The sequence below is a fragment of the Anser cygnoides genome, chromosome 3 (assembly GCF_040182565.1).
Source record: "Anser cygnoides isolate HZ-2024a breed goose chromosome 3, Taihu_goose_T2T_genome, whole genome shotgun sequence".
Classification (NCBI taxonomy): Eukaryota; Metazoa; Chordata; class Aves; order Anseriformes; family Anatidae; genus Anser; species Anser cygnoides.
Genome location: NC_089875.1, coordinates 46,611,133 through 46,626,325, shown reverse-complemented (window position 1 = coordinate 46,626,325; position 15,193 = coordinate 46,611,133). Strand labels below are relative to the sequence as shown.

At 36.1% G+C, this 15,193-nt stretch overlaps 1 protein-coding gene and 1 long non-coding RNA gene across 29 annotated transcripts in view; one reads left to right on the top strand and one right to left on the bottom strand.

The window, feature by feature from the left end:
• The window catches only part of AFDN (afadin, adherens junction formation factor), a 130,257-nt gene that overhangs the window by 89,518 nt on the left and 25,546 nt on the right, over positions 1–15,193 (top strand). The window lies entirely within an intron of this gene.
• Positions 11,429–14,295, bottom strand: LOC106044574 (uncharacterized). Its single transcript, XR_001212348.3, has 3 exons — positions 14,172–14,295; positions 11,940–12,044; positions 11,429–11,699 (listed from the first exon to the last, which is right to left on the bottom strand). It is a non-coding gene; the product is annotated as an uncharacterized lncRNA (long non-coding RNA).

Below are 15,193 nucleotides of genomic sequence, written 5' to 3'. Positions count from 1 at the left end.
TTTAGTATATGTAGAATAGAAACTTTCGCTTAATTTAAGTCAGCAAGATGTTGGATAGACATAATTGTCTTTCATTGTGTTGAAATAAGTTGCACTGGTAATTAAATAGGATTATTTTCAAGCAATTAATTCAAGGGGTGTACGCTACTTACTGTAAGCAAGTAATAGCACATTTTTCCTGTAAAAGGCTTCCTAAAAACAGTAGGCTAAGGAAGAATACAAAGGCATTATTTTTTTTCAAGCTGAGCAGGGCAAAATATATTAGAGAATTGAGTGAGCGTGGCTGAGAAGCTAGTAATAATGAGAGGATTTTTTCCTTTCTATCATTATCCTGTTGATGTTTGCTAATAATTATTCCAACGCATCTCAAGTCATGTGTCTCTTGCCAGCATAAAAATTAAAATTTTCACTTTCTCCTTTGCTGAGGAAAGAAATTTAATAGACTGTTTAAAATTTTCTAAACTTTTAAAATATGACAGTATCTGAAATGAGAGGGAGAGGCAAGCATGAGAATAGATTTAGGTTTTTCCAGCATTAAAAGGTTGGCTGTCACGTGTTCCTATGAAGGTACCTTATAGCTGAAGAAATTAAAGCTCATATTTGGTTTCAGAAGTATGCAGTTACTGATGCCATGCATGGGATCCGAGTTAGATTGCAAACCCAGTTATCTTTGTTCAACTTCTGTTTTCCCTTGTGCTTCAAAAGTGCTGTACTAAAAGAAAATGCAGGGGCTGGTCAATAGGTGGCACTGTCCTAAACAGTGAAATACAACTCTGAAACTATTCAGCGTGGCTAGGAAAACAGTTGTTTTTTTCCTGGGATGTGACAAAATAGTTGCTGTCAGTAGCACGCTGTGAGAACGCTTTGCATGTTCACTGCAGACCTGCTTGTCATGTTAAGTCTGTGTGGGCTCTTGATACTTGTATCTGGCTTTGTATAAAGACGGTTAAAATGGAATTCAGAGAATCTGCATTTCTTACCTATCTCTAGATGTCTATAAAGAAAAATAACTTCTACTTTCTACTATAATTTTGACTGTTTCCCTTTTGTAGTAATCTGCTCATCCTCGAGGAAACATCTAACTAATTCATGCTTTGATAATTCTTTGGATTTTTATTAGTTTGCAGAACTTAGTAGGTAACTAAAGTCTGTGCCAATTAGGAGTTTTTAATGGGTAAGGTGCATACTATACCTTCCATACCCCTTCCATGCTAAATGTTCTTAATTACCAAGTGATGGTCACTCCTGTCCTGCAGCAATCTAAAAAGATTGTGTTGAAGCTAAGGTCATACAAGCAGAGAAGTGACACAACTTGCATTGAAATACTGTATACCTGCTTATTCTTAGCATAGATGGTTTCGTTTTGTGATACTGGTGGATTGATTGCAAACACAGTGACATTAATGTAAAAGCAAACCAAGAACAAGGGAGGTGAGTTAAGAAATATATGACAGCGTTACGTCACTGACAGACCCCCTGCTTGATCCTCTTTCCACCTAATGACAGGCAGAATGTTTGTGTGTTACTTCTACTTCACAGCTGCTCATATTTTATTTAATTAGAAGTTTTATAGGCCTGCCAGGAATGTAAGGGAGAGCACAATTGTTACACATCAGCTTGTTCACCTGAGTTTGCTCTAAGGGTGTTCTCTGAGGCAGGACAGCCCCGGAGCATAGTTGAGCAACCATACAGCAAGCATATATGCTGTATGCATGCATGCCAGATAAAACACGTCTCATTATGCAATAACTGTTAGGTGCCAGAGCACTGTAAACAGTTTTGTGTGTGGTTGTTTTGTTCTAAGTCGGGAAAATACCTAGCAGCATTTCTTAAACTGAATGCTTTATACGTAGATTTTTTTGTTCGGTTCTAAAGTTATAACTTCACATGTTAAATGACCTGAAACAGTGACTTCTTGTTCTACCTTTTCATAGGTGTTGCGTGTTTTCTTATAGTAATACTCGGGTAGCTTTATTAGCAGTAGCTTTTGTAATGGGTATATGGAAATTGAGGTGGTAGGAGTGGTCGGGCATCAGGAACAGTATTGCTTTTTGAGGTTGTGTGCAGAATTTGGTTGCTCTAACCCCGAAAGATGTTTTGATGTTAAAAGCTGCCTGACTTCCAACCACATTGCGGTTAAGTTTTTATGAAATCCAGATGATTTGGAAGCAGAGTGTGCATGCAGTTTACTTTAAAAATATATCGCTTTTTGGGGGCTTTTGCATGTGACTTCGTAGCCATCTGTGGGCCAGCACATTACTTCCTGTTTAATTTGGAGATTTTTTTGTCTTTTCTACAAAAGGGCTCCCTTTTTGTTTTTCTAGCAGTTTTCAAAGTTTAATAAAGCTTCTAAAGCAAATGAAAGTCAGAACGGCATAACTGATTACGTAAGAGTCTGAATATTGTATTGGTTATAGCTGGTGTTGATAAATGCTATACCGTGTCATAGCATCCAGCTCAGTTATCTTGATGGGTATCTTGGAAAATCCAGCAGACTAGAGTGGTGGTTGCTGTAGAGGGCTGAAAGAGAAGTGGAGAATTGTTCTTTTTCTTTCAAGGATCTGTAGTCCCGGAGATCAAAATGTGGTTTTCTGTTGTTGGAAGAACAGAATCCATGGTAAGTCTGTTCAGGTTTCTATCGGGACTGTTTTTCTCTTAAGTTTTAAATGCTATCCCTGTACTTTTTCCTGCTCTCTTGCTTGTTTAAACCTGCCAGTAGTGATTTGTTCGTGTAGCAACAGTGTAATATAGCATGCAGTTAAATATAGTCAGATGTTAATAGCTAACTTTCCAAAATCTAGAAAGAAAAAGCTTAACTAATTTTTTAGCTTGTTCTTGGTATGCACTTCTCAAACTTGTGGAAGTGGCTATTAATACTTAAAGTTTCAGGTGTGATAACTATTGTTTTACTGTGGAAGAGCATGAATAGCATGACCTGTGATATGTTTACTTGTCGTATTAGTTGGCTTTAATCCAGATTCCTCTAAAAGCCTGTTTTTCACTTAAAAGTCTTAGTAGAATAATAAAATTGACATCCCAAACGGTGTATGTAAGGTTTTTAATTCTCTTTTTAGACTCTTCTAAAAATACCAGAACATGTGAATACATTGCAGTTAGGATATCCTATATTTAACACATTCACAGACTAGAGGCATTTCAATTCTGTTCAGACTGCTGCTGCACGAGGGAGAGGATTCCAGCGTTCTTCCAAGTGTTAGAGCTGATTTTGAGGATTTACCTTCTCATGCTGGTTACATTCATTAATATTCTGCGATTGAGTTGTTAAAAATATACAGTGCATTTCTGCTTACTGTCATCCTTTTTTACTCTAATGGAAAAAGTTACCTTAAAATATATGCATGTACCTTAAAGTATGTGTGAATGTCTCTGTCCTACAGTAAATAGATCAGAGTATATTTTCAAGGTTTTTTTTAAGAGAGAGCCAGATCAAATATTTTCTTAGCACTTACTGAAATAGGGATAAGATGGTGATGTTTCTTTTTTAATAGAAGCATTTCAAATATTGAGTGGAACAGTTCATCAATAATTATAGTGGGGAAGGGGTTACTTTTCTAAAAACAAGTGTGTGGGCTCTTACTTGTAAATAGTTTGTGTTATTTGGCAACCTTGTTTGATCTTAAGGTTTAATGAAATCACCCTGAGATGACTTACTGTCTAACGAGTTCCTCATCATTTTATATTTAAGTCAATCTGAAGTGTTAATTTTAAGGAGGGTTTGAGATTAACAGGAATACCAATTTCAATGTGAAATTTTCCTGAACAAATACCTGTTAGGTGATGTATATAGGAAGAACAGATGTTAACATTAATTTTAAATCTTTTTTTTTAAATTGAAAGTTAGGGTTTTAGTTGCAAATAATACGGATAACATAATACATAACATAATTCTCTATACTGTAAGCTTGCAAATACAGAAAGTTAATGACACTTATTTTTTTAAATTGTTTATTAGTTCTTTACTTATGTTCCAGGTCTTTAAGACAGAATTTCAGACACTTCACTCTTCCCTCATAACAGCCTTCTTGTGTCTGCACATTCTAAATACTTAAGGAAAATCTTTGACTTTTCCTTCCAGCATGAATTAATACTACTGTTTTCTTATGCTGTGTAAAAACTAAAGCTTATGACAGTACAGCATGATTTTTCTTCTTACTAGTTGAGACCGCAACTTTGCTCAAGTAGAGTGTTTTTTCTTGCTTATATTTAGATTGATACTGCAAATGGGTCACCTAGACGTTGTATTTTATGTCTTCTGGAACAAAGGGTTTGTTTGTGTGGCTTTTATTTTTTTATTTATTATAGTGCCAATTCTTCCTTGTACTAACACCTTATATGCAAGCACTTGCTAGCCCACAAAAGTTACAGTGTGCATAGTCTTTAACTAGAATTACGCTACCAGGCTATGTTCCATTCTGGCATTCAAATAATCTAAATGTATTTTAAATGCATGTTAACGCAGCATTTTATTTTTAAATTTTCTACTCCCATCGATGAAGAAGTCTTTAAGAAATTAAATTCTGTGTTGACTTCTTCCTGTGTGAATAATACTCTCATTTGGGGTAGAGATTTAGATTGTTAATAGGGTCTGATAGTGTATCCACTGATACTGGATTAAGATGTATCTATCTACCTGAAAGTGAAGAAGCACAAATATGTGTGGAGTAATATACTGTATATTTTCTGCTGTAATTTCTCCTTAGCTACAGAGCCAAGAGCCATTACTTTGAAAAAGTATGCGTGCACACACACTTGTGCAATTATATATATTTTTAATTATTGTTATTTTCCCCTAAAAATAAATCAGCCGTGACATTCTTATTCTGTCCGCGGACCTAATTAAGCTGAGGCATTAGTTCTGGGTTGCCTCGACAGGGAAGTGTCACAGAGTGTTCAATACAACTTCTCCTGGTACTGAACTCTAACTAGCCCTTAGCATGCGCTGTTCAGAGACAATTTAGAGCAAACATACAGTAAAAAGTTAACTCTTGTTTGGGGCAGTAGAGCTCAAGCAATATGTATTCCTTGAACTCAGCAAAAGATTTTTTTTTTTCTTTGAAACGCAAGCTAGGTAGATTCAAACTGGCTTGTGTGTTTAATTTCTTTTGTTAAAAAATAAATGTGCCTTTATGGGTTTGTGCAATATCATATAAATCTGAAGTTGCAGCATTTATAACAGTGAAAGATTAAGGAAGACCACTGACTAAAACTTACGTAGTCTTTTACGAAGGCACTGTATGAAATTTTATGCCTTTACCTACTACTGTTTGTGTTTCATTAGAGCAAAAATAAAGTATAGTTAGGTAGAAACTGTTGCACGCTTGATTTCAGTCTCAGAATATGACTTTAGGCTAATTACTTCCAATAGTTGACGTAGTTGTGTTGGTTTTCATCCAGATATCTTTTGGAAGCCCTCAATTTTCAGCGTACAAGAGAAATCATGTTAGAGTCATATACTCTTGCCTAGCACAGACGATGTTACAGTTATTTATGTCTGCATGCCTGCTGCCCATGTTTATCTATTTGCCTTATGGGGGATTCTGAATGCTGTAATTTGGTTTAAAGAAAATGAAGAAAGTCTACATGCATGCAAGACTACATACAATACTATATAATCTATTGTGACTGTCTCAGGAAGTCCATTATACAACATATGAGGTTCTTTGGTCTCCTGGAAGGAGCAAACTTTAGGAAGATAAAAGATACATTTACTTACTTCCTTTGTACCCAAGTCAATCTTGATTTCAAATGTTCTTTTACTTAGAAACAAAAACAAAACAAAATGTGACAGGCACTTAACTGGAAACCCTTATTCCAGTAAAGAGAACAACAAACCTCTTCAGTCCTTTATATTTACCCCTTTTGAATCTATTTGTAAATAGAGCTTATACGTATGTGGATGAAAAGTTTCTAGGTTATGCTGGATGCTTCAGAATCCAGTTATATTGTACAGCTTGCAGTCTAGCTTTTCTCTGAATTGTAAGTCATGTATTTTTCATTTGTGCAATATATCTTTGCCTGCTAATAATGTTGATTTTCACCACAGGCTGAATCCCCATTTCCCGTTTAGTTTAATTGGAAATGTTTTCACTGCTTGTGACTGTACTTTGTCCAACTCTGAAACTGTTTGGTATTTTCCCACCACCACAGAGGAGAGTTTGAGAGGGGAAAGCAGACGTTTACGTATATGGAGCACGGGTCAATTTTAAAACTCTTTTTAATCCAGGCTACTGCTCGACTCACAGCAGCTGTGGCCACAACTAACAGACAGTAAGCTGCTTCACCTCATTTCTGTACAGCATGCTATAAAATATTTTGTCTAACAATGACAGGTTTTCAAAGCTTCCAAGTAGGTCTTGAGGTAGCAGAGGCCTTCCCTTCCTCTGCCAAACTTTTTTTTTTCTCTGATCTGCACGGGAAAGAAGGTTGCCCTTGCTGCAGGCAGGCTGGGCAGCTACAGAGCTGGCCTATGGACTGACAGCAAGTAGATCAGTGAATCGTAGGCATGCTATGTTCTGTACATAAAGCAGATAAATATGCTTTTTCTCAGCCAGATGCAGACTAGAAAATGCATTCAGCTTTAGGGAATGAGTGTTTGAGGCAGAGGGAGTGTTCAGAAACTTTTACTTTTTGCAAAGAGTACATTTGTAAACTGGCTGCATAGTTTAGTAAACTGGTATTCTTTAAAGTGCTTATAAGCTTGGATTATTTCAATGCTTCTGGACCAGCTACGTGCCAGGGAGGTCAGACTGAGACTTGACTCTGCTGCATAAACTTGCCTTTAAGGATGTTTATAAAAACTTACGAAGATCTTCTGTGTAAACTTAGAGTCTGGAATCAGAGAATTAGCCCTGATAAAAATCAGTACAATCTGCTCTGGGTGTAGGCAGATAAAAGATTTCGGGCCTGATAGCTAGATTTCAGTCATGGGGCAGAACTTTATGGTTTTCTTTAAACACACTTCAGTTGCAGGGTTTTCTTCTGTTTTAAACTGTAGTTTTTTTGAAGTTAAACATAAAATCAATGAAAAAGACCAACTTGGGGAAGCAGTGTCATCCTTGAACTATTATGAGAGATGCCAGGGCCTGATGGTTCAGCAGTGTGTGTGTTTACATGTGTGCAATCTACGTTATTCAAATACAGTCGTCTTTAATTTAATTTTTGCAAGATTATGCAAAATCCAAGCAAGTCTTGGAAATTTTAAAAAAATATATCTGGTTTCTGCAAACAAAACTTGCAGTCTGGAGTGTTTTGACAAGTAGTCTTGATAGTCTTGATAGTCTTCCTTTGGAAAAGGTTGGTAACTTTTTGGGGTTTTAATAGATTCAGCCAAACTATAACTGGAGAGTAAAGATGCCTACACTTCAAGACTGCTTTTACATGTTACAAATTATGTGATGCTTGCAAATATTTAAATATTCAAGTACTGAAGACAAATCTTCAAATTGGTATTGCAAGGTCATTAGGAAGACTTTCTTGAATTTCTTGTAAACATTTAATATAAAAAAAATATATCTTTTTATTGAAATGCATTTTTTTCTTTAATCAAACATGATTCCGGCGGTTTTTATTGAAAATTATTCATCACTCCAATAAAACTGCTCCAACAAAGCATATGAATCTAAACCGGTATGGGGAAATGATAGATTAGAACAAGTAATGACAAGACCTTACTGTCAGTTGTCTGGAGAATTACCGGTTTGGTTAGGCACAGTACCTGCAGATAGATATGCTTCACAGATGCATTAATTTTACCTTAGTTATTTAATACTACAATTTTGCTAACAACTGGAAAAGTGTTTGTTTTCATGTTTTAATTCAAGTCATGGGTATTAAAATAACTGGGTCACCTTACAGATCCACTGAAACAGCACGAATATTACCAACCTAGCAGAAAGTAGAGTTCATTGCTGTTCCACCAGAGCTTCTAGTGCAGCATCAAGTTGGAGGAGGATAGTAGCTTAACTGTTAAGGGGTTATCACCCCATCAGCCTTTAGCCTGGGGTACCGGTGGGACTGCTTGGTGTCTACTGGCTGTAGGTCTCTGCGTGGCGTGGGTGCTTGGCTTTGTGCCCCAGCTGCGTGTTGTTTCCACCGTTCCATCGTGGCTGCTTATCCTGGCAAGTGCAACATGGGGAGGGGGTGGGGGCGGAAATTTCTGTCTGCTTTTAATGGTTCCGTAGTGACTGAATAACCAGTCTAGGGGCTGGGTATGGTGCTGCCACTGGGGAGGCTATATCTGATGTTACTGTTCATGCTGTTGCGCTATTTGTTATGTTCCACTTGTATGGAGGATGTGATGTATGTGAGCCAAATTTTCCTGTGCTCGCTACTTACAAGGAAGTTTAATAAAACTCATCTGTCTTGTGGCATAGCGACTCTAGCAGTAAAATGTATTCTTCTTAAGTATTTGCTTTAATTCTGTAACTTTTATTAATTCATTAATCCTGTAGTCTTGTCCATCCACAGTTTTGTACTGTTCTGGTATGTCAGAGTAGTCGTCTTTTTTCAGATCACTGTAGTTTCATATTGTTTTCATTGCCACTGTCTGATTACTCCATAAAAATTACTTTTTTTTAATTCCCCCTCTTCTGTTTCTACAGTTCTTGTAAGTTTTGAAGCAAATGCAATGTTCTGAGCACAATCCTGTGAGACCAAGGAGGTGCTTGCAAAGCAATGCTAAATGTGAAAACAAGTATGGACTGTTGTGTTGTTTGATAGATGACACATATAAGCTGATGTAATAAAAATAATAATAAAAAAAAGGTTAGTTTGTCTCAAAATCTGGGGTTACAATGGTTGCATTATGCAGCTTGGTCCTTTGGCTTCATGGATATGATTTTTCACAATCATATGATTAATATGATTTTTTGTAGTCCAGCAGAGAATCATAGCAGGATTAGAAGAGAGAAATGTCCATTTGGACAATATGTATAAAATCTTTGCATAAGTTTTTCTGCCATAAATCTGAGTCAGCTGAGCATATTTTTGTATTTTTCTTTTGGTGCATTAAATGCATGATTGGCTTTTCTCAGTATCAGCTTGGTTTTTCTTCCATCCTTCTGCTCCCAGTGAATTAGCAGATTTTTCTGCTTGCAGCCTGTTTGACTTGAAGAGTTGGAATTCCTTAAATAAAGCTATTTTGGGGGGCTGGTATTTTTCTTCACCTTCCAGGTGCATTTTTAACGTGGAAATCTAGCATTTGAACGCCTCTTTTTCACCCCCCTGCCACCTCCCTCCTTCCCTCTTGTATCCATGGAATGACTTAAGTGTATTGTATCAGCATTCTAGAGACTGAAAGTGCACTGACCATAGATGCCAAAATTCTTCTGGAACTTGTGAGAAGTTGCCGTTGTTGCATGAGTTTTCTGTTCTTTTCTACTTTTGCAGACCTTTCAGAATGGTCTTCTGGTCAACGAATTTATTTCTTCATTTATTCAGTAAAATCTTGACTAAATTACTTTGGTGATGTGTCTTGGGATATTAGCTTACATTTTCCAGTTGTTCTGCTTATTTAGAAGACATTTATAAATGGCAGTTTACAGAGTTTTTGTTAATTTTTAATTTTCCAAATAGAAGTATTTACCCAGGGCTTACTTCCATGCTTTTTGTGGTATCTTAATTACTGGACTTCCTTTCTGTCTAGTAATTAAAAGAAGAAAAAATGCAAAGGCATACAAACAAAAGGCTCAAAAATATAGTATGCCATACCCATTACAATAGAGTTTGTCATCTTCTGAAACTGAAACTAGCTTGAATAATACAGAAAATAATTTGGTTATGCTTTTTTGAAATTCAATGATCAAGGAATAATATTTTCTGAAAAATGTTTCTAACAAGGAGCTTCATAATTGTGTTGGTTTAATAGTAGAAAAACAGTCTGTATTATTTTGATGTTTCCTTGAAAAATAATTTGCCTGGGCAGTTTATGTTAATTTACTAAGTGTAAGTCTGCCCTAGTGAAGTCAGCTTAAATTTTGAGATTTTAGGTTAGTAAAATTCCTATTTGTTACAGTTTAATGAACTTTAAATGTTATAGAAAATGTTTAGGGATTACTCTTCTCTGAATTAACGAAGAAAGTCAACCATATAAATGTATGTCTGTCATTCATATGTCAACATATATATTATGTATATATGTAATTAATAGTTGTTTCTCAGGTCAGATTTTGATACTGACCATTTTCTGCTGGCCCCTGTCTCTCCAAATTCATTGTTCATTGAGATAGCTTTTTGGAAGAGCTGAAAGCTCTCGCTGAAGTTGAAGTTGGTTAAGTGTGTTCCGCAGTCTTTTGTTGTATTTTCAGATGTTGTTCTCTTTGTATTGTAAATGTGTTTTGGTCTGTTTTTGTTGTAGTTGTTGTTGTTGTTTTGTTGATTCATCGTGATAGAGAAAAGATAAAACATCTTGTCCTGAAACAAATGAAGTGATAGCTATTGCTAATTTTTCTCTCATAAGCTGCAATTTTCTTGTTCATTAAGTTGTCTGCTATTTTAGTATTTATATGTGTTACTTTGTGGTTTGGGTATATAGTCTGCATTTTTAGTTTCTTCTTTTAACAGGTCAGGATTTCTTGCTTGAAAATAATTGGTTTAAGAAGTTTCATAAGTATTTTTGCAAAATAATCTGGAGGTACCAGTGTGGACTTGCCACTTTTTTTCTAATCAAATTTATAGCGTGTTTTGGGGTTGAATTTACACAATTTATGTATTTTATAGGGTCTGAGAGTTGACTTAAGATATTCGTGTGGACTTCATATGCAGAAGATAGCGTCAATTTGTATGTAGGGTCTACCCAGTTACTTAAGAATGTCCATTGTCAATTCAACTAAAAATCATCAGAAAGAAAAGTCTCTCTTGTTATAAGTAACTTTTCTGTATGTGCGTTTGACAGGGTTGAATGTAGTTGGATGTTGCTGAACAATAAACTAAGGCCTAATTAGTAATTCATTTGAAATTAAACGCAAACTTCAAATTATTGAAGAGTTAGATTTTCATGAGCTACGCAACCTATGAACAGTACTGATGTGATGCTCCCAACAATCGCATCCAAATGAGTGATAAACTCAGGAAGCGTTTCCTGTGTTTTACTTCCTTGCTTTTATTATCTCCATATCCTCGGGTTGTAATTTCAGACACCATCTTATAAGATGTTTCTGAACATGTTTTAGTTCTGCGATAAGAGCTCTTTGAAACAGGGCTACTATGGCAAAAATAAAGTTAGTCCTCTCTTCTAAAACCTTACCTGTCTTCTGTCCTCCTTTAAGTATTGTTACATGCTATATGTAAACCACACAGATGCAATAAAAACAGATGTAAGGGAAATAGAACTTCTGGTGACTTTTAATTGCTGGATTTCTTGGTGGCATTTCATATGTCCATTTCTTGCTTATTCTTTTGACCTGTAGCTCCTTTTGTTCTTGGTCTGTTTCTTGGAGGACAACTCATTATTTATTTACTTTTTACAATGCAGTCTTGTCACTTAAACAAATATTTTTCCCATACATTCTTTTCTTCATTTAGATTTAAGATAAAGACCTCAGTTACCATTCTAAGCAGACTTCTGTATGCAGAAGTATCCTGTGTTTGCCTTTACCTCCCAAGCAGGATTAGAAGATCTATTAAAATTCCTTCTAAATGCAAGAGAATGTTCCCCATTGTCATAGAATTCCTGCAGCAACCTGTAAGTCACAGCAAATTAAGGATTAATTATTCTAATACTCTTACTAAATTTAAGTGCATGCCAGACTTGCAAGTGCAATATGTTAACATCTTTCAACTTGTGCTGTCTTAAAGTATTAAATTACTTCTTAAGATGTGTAAGATGGTTATAAAAAAACAAACTTGAAGGTATTAAGTTGTTTGGAAATGCATGGCTTTGGTCTGGTTACTGGACCTAATTGTTTTCCTCAGTTTCCCACCTGAATCAGTTGTGTACATCCATCTTAAAGATAAGTGAGCTCAAGCATGAAGAAGATTACTTTCAAGAGTCTTTTGATGTTTTTGCTCAGAGCTCATTAAGGTTCCTGGAGGAAAAAAAAAAAAAAGACATTTATCCCATTGTGTAATTACATCAGTAAAGGTGTTTTGATTTTTTTTTTCCTTAACAGGATGTATTTTCTTCTGTTCTAAATACACTATTCATGTGTATCCCTTGCTAAAATTAGGGTAATTAAAATGTTTTATGTTTAGGAGGGGAATTGATGGGCTGTGGCAAACTTGGGAAGTGTCTTTTGAGTGTGCTTGCCATGCAGACTTCAAAAAAAATAAAGATGAATTTCAATCATTTGTAGTATATTTTTTCTTCCTGTTTAGTTTCTTTCTCTTTCAGGGTACATATATATGGCTTAGAGTGTGGGGTTTTTTTTGTTTGTTTGTTTTTTGTGATGTCCTCCCCCCCCCCCCCAAACATTTTGTAAATTGGCTTCCACTAGAATACTGTTGCTCTGCAGACACTAATCAGAGCTCTTACACGAGTAAATGGGTGACAAGCAGCAGGATTTAGGAATCTGATGTGGTTTAAGTTGCTGGGTTAAAACATCATGCTGTTCACGGAACAATGGAGTCTGAGGTTGCTGCAAAGCAAACCTGATTATTTTATGTCACGCTATTTTAACCCATTTGGAAATTGTTTGGGCAGTGTTTAAACTGAAATACCCTGTGTTAAGTCAAATTCCATTGGGTGTGTTTTGTATTGCTCATTAAAAAGAATACTTCCCTAGTGCAAGTTCACAGTGTGCTCTTTACATGGGTGAGCTGTTCTGACACTTTAAAAATGAACAGTTCTTGGTGATAATTTTCCTTCTGAAAGGAGGGCTTTTGGGTTTCTTACAGTAGAAATCCCTATTCGGGGTCTGGTGTGGAAGGGCTACCTGATGCCAGCCCTGTATGAAGGGAGGATGTCACCAGCCCTCCCTGATGGACCCAGGCCTCCTGGCAGCCCCCTTTCTTGATGGCTGTGATCTGTCTTACGCTAGGCTGTAAACAATTTTAGGAAAGTGATTTGGTTGAAGACTTAAGTGCTTATTTAGGAGCAGGGGTTGGGGAAGCAGGTCAGCTTAACCTTTGGATAGGCCAGGCCAGGCCTGGGGGCTGCCGCGAAGCGCCCACGCAGCTCCAAGCACCGGAGAGCACAAGCAGGCCGGTGGATTTTGGTCTGACGCTATGCGTCAGTGCCCAGCTAATGTCATCTTAGTGAATTTAACACATGTTCAATACTGAACCAGGTAAATATTGCTACACTGCTGGCCTTAAACTTTTTAGCTGTGCTTTATGTGTTTTTTATGACCTGGGCTGTTCTTTTGTACTGGTTGTAAAACTGTATTGTAAAAGCATGGAGTAGAGGTGTTCCTCATGTTGAAGCTTAGGTCTAGTGTACTTGAGGTATCAGAATACATAAATACCACGTAATAATAATTCCCTTTCTTCAGTCCAAAACTTACTGTTCTTCTCATTCTCATTGGTTAATAGCTTCTATATAAAACATTTTCCATATGGTTGTCTGCTTTGGCTACGCATTGTAGCAGTAGCAACTGTTTAGAAGTAAACAGAAAAGATCTTTCGGAGTCGAGTACTGGGCTCATGCAGTTCAGTTTAGGAATATTGTAACCTGTGGTGAGGCTTGTGTTGACTACTTCTGACATAATGATTATGCTCACTTTCTGTTAAGCCCCTCATATTTTACCAACCCTTCATACGTGGCTTTTTCAGCTGAAAACTGTGACTAAACAGTGTAGATGATAATTTGGAAGTAGCAAAGAAGCAGCAGTAGTTTTTATTTTGTTGGTTGTACACCTTGAAAAATGTCATAAATTATTACTTACGGGAAGCATTTTCCATTTTTTTCTCAAAACAGGTGCTGTTTATTCACTTTCTGCAAGGATTGTAAAAACAGATTGGTACCACTAGAGAGTTTACTACTGTAGATTAAACTATTTTGTTGCTTCTACAATTTACTGAACTAGTTTTTGAAAATGTTTTGGGGAATTGCAATTGTTTATATATACATATATATATATATATATATATTTTTTCTCAATATGTATATATATATAAAATATATATTCTCATCTGTATATAGATATATGAGAAAATCTGCTGTAGGTTACAATATATGAATCTGGAGAGGGAAAAAAGCATCTCTTTATGCTTACCACATTCTTGCATTCCACAGTCATTTAACTTCTCTACAGCTGTGTTCTTCTGTTCCATCTCACAGCTTTACAGGTAAACATGCATTTGGTATTCAGGATTGGAGAAATTAAAGTGGTCTGGAAAGAATGTTTTCAGTTTTACTGCTACTGGTACACGTAATTGCTTTGCTCATGGAAGAGTAATTTTAATTATGCTGACCTTCATATTTCTTTAAAAGAAAAACAGTTTAATAAGCAGTCTACAAAGAAACCTGTTCTACTGTAATGTCAGTAAGTGATAGGAGAAAAATTCACATGGTACATATGAGAATTTTGCTCACTTTGGAGGTTAGCATGCATGGCTAACTACATGTTAAGGACACAAAAAGGGTCTTAATAACTGTGCAGTCTCCTGGAAGATGGAACTGATGCAAAAATAAGTGTTTCAATAGAAATTAAGAATTTGGATTCCAATGACTATAAAGCTTAGGGGAAAAGTCACAGGAAGATAAGTTAAACTCGATGATGCTTAGTAAGAGGTCTGCCTAAGCATAAGTGAATATAGTAGGCATCTTGTTAGAAACATACTAATAAATGGTGTATAAAGTACACAGGAAAGAAAAGACGTATTTGTCCTACTCTGGGAGTAGATGTGGTAGACGCTAAAGATGTTCTATGTAATCTGAATAAATAGAGACTTATTTTAAAATCATTTTTATACTTTTAAAATTCATTAGCCTTGTGTTAAGTAGGTGACTTGGAGCTAATGCATCTGCTCATAACTTGTCTTAAAAAAAAAAAAAGGCACACAGGAGAAGGATCGACAAACTGTATAGGCTTCAAAAGAACACTTAGAAAAGAAGGAATAGTGAGCAAAATGTCAGCTCCCTTGAAACATGAAGAATCAGTGTAAGGTTTAGAGTGCAAGAACAGTTGGAGAAAAAATCCATCTGATGTGGTATCTTTCAGCTGTGTCTAATAACAGATACTTAGGCAGAAAGTGTAACAGAACACATGTAAGATGTTTCCTCCTAGTTTCTAGC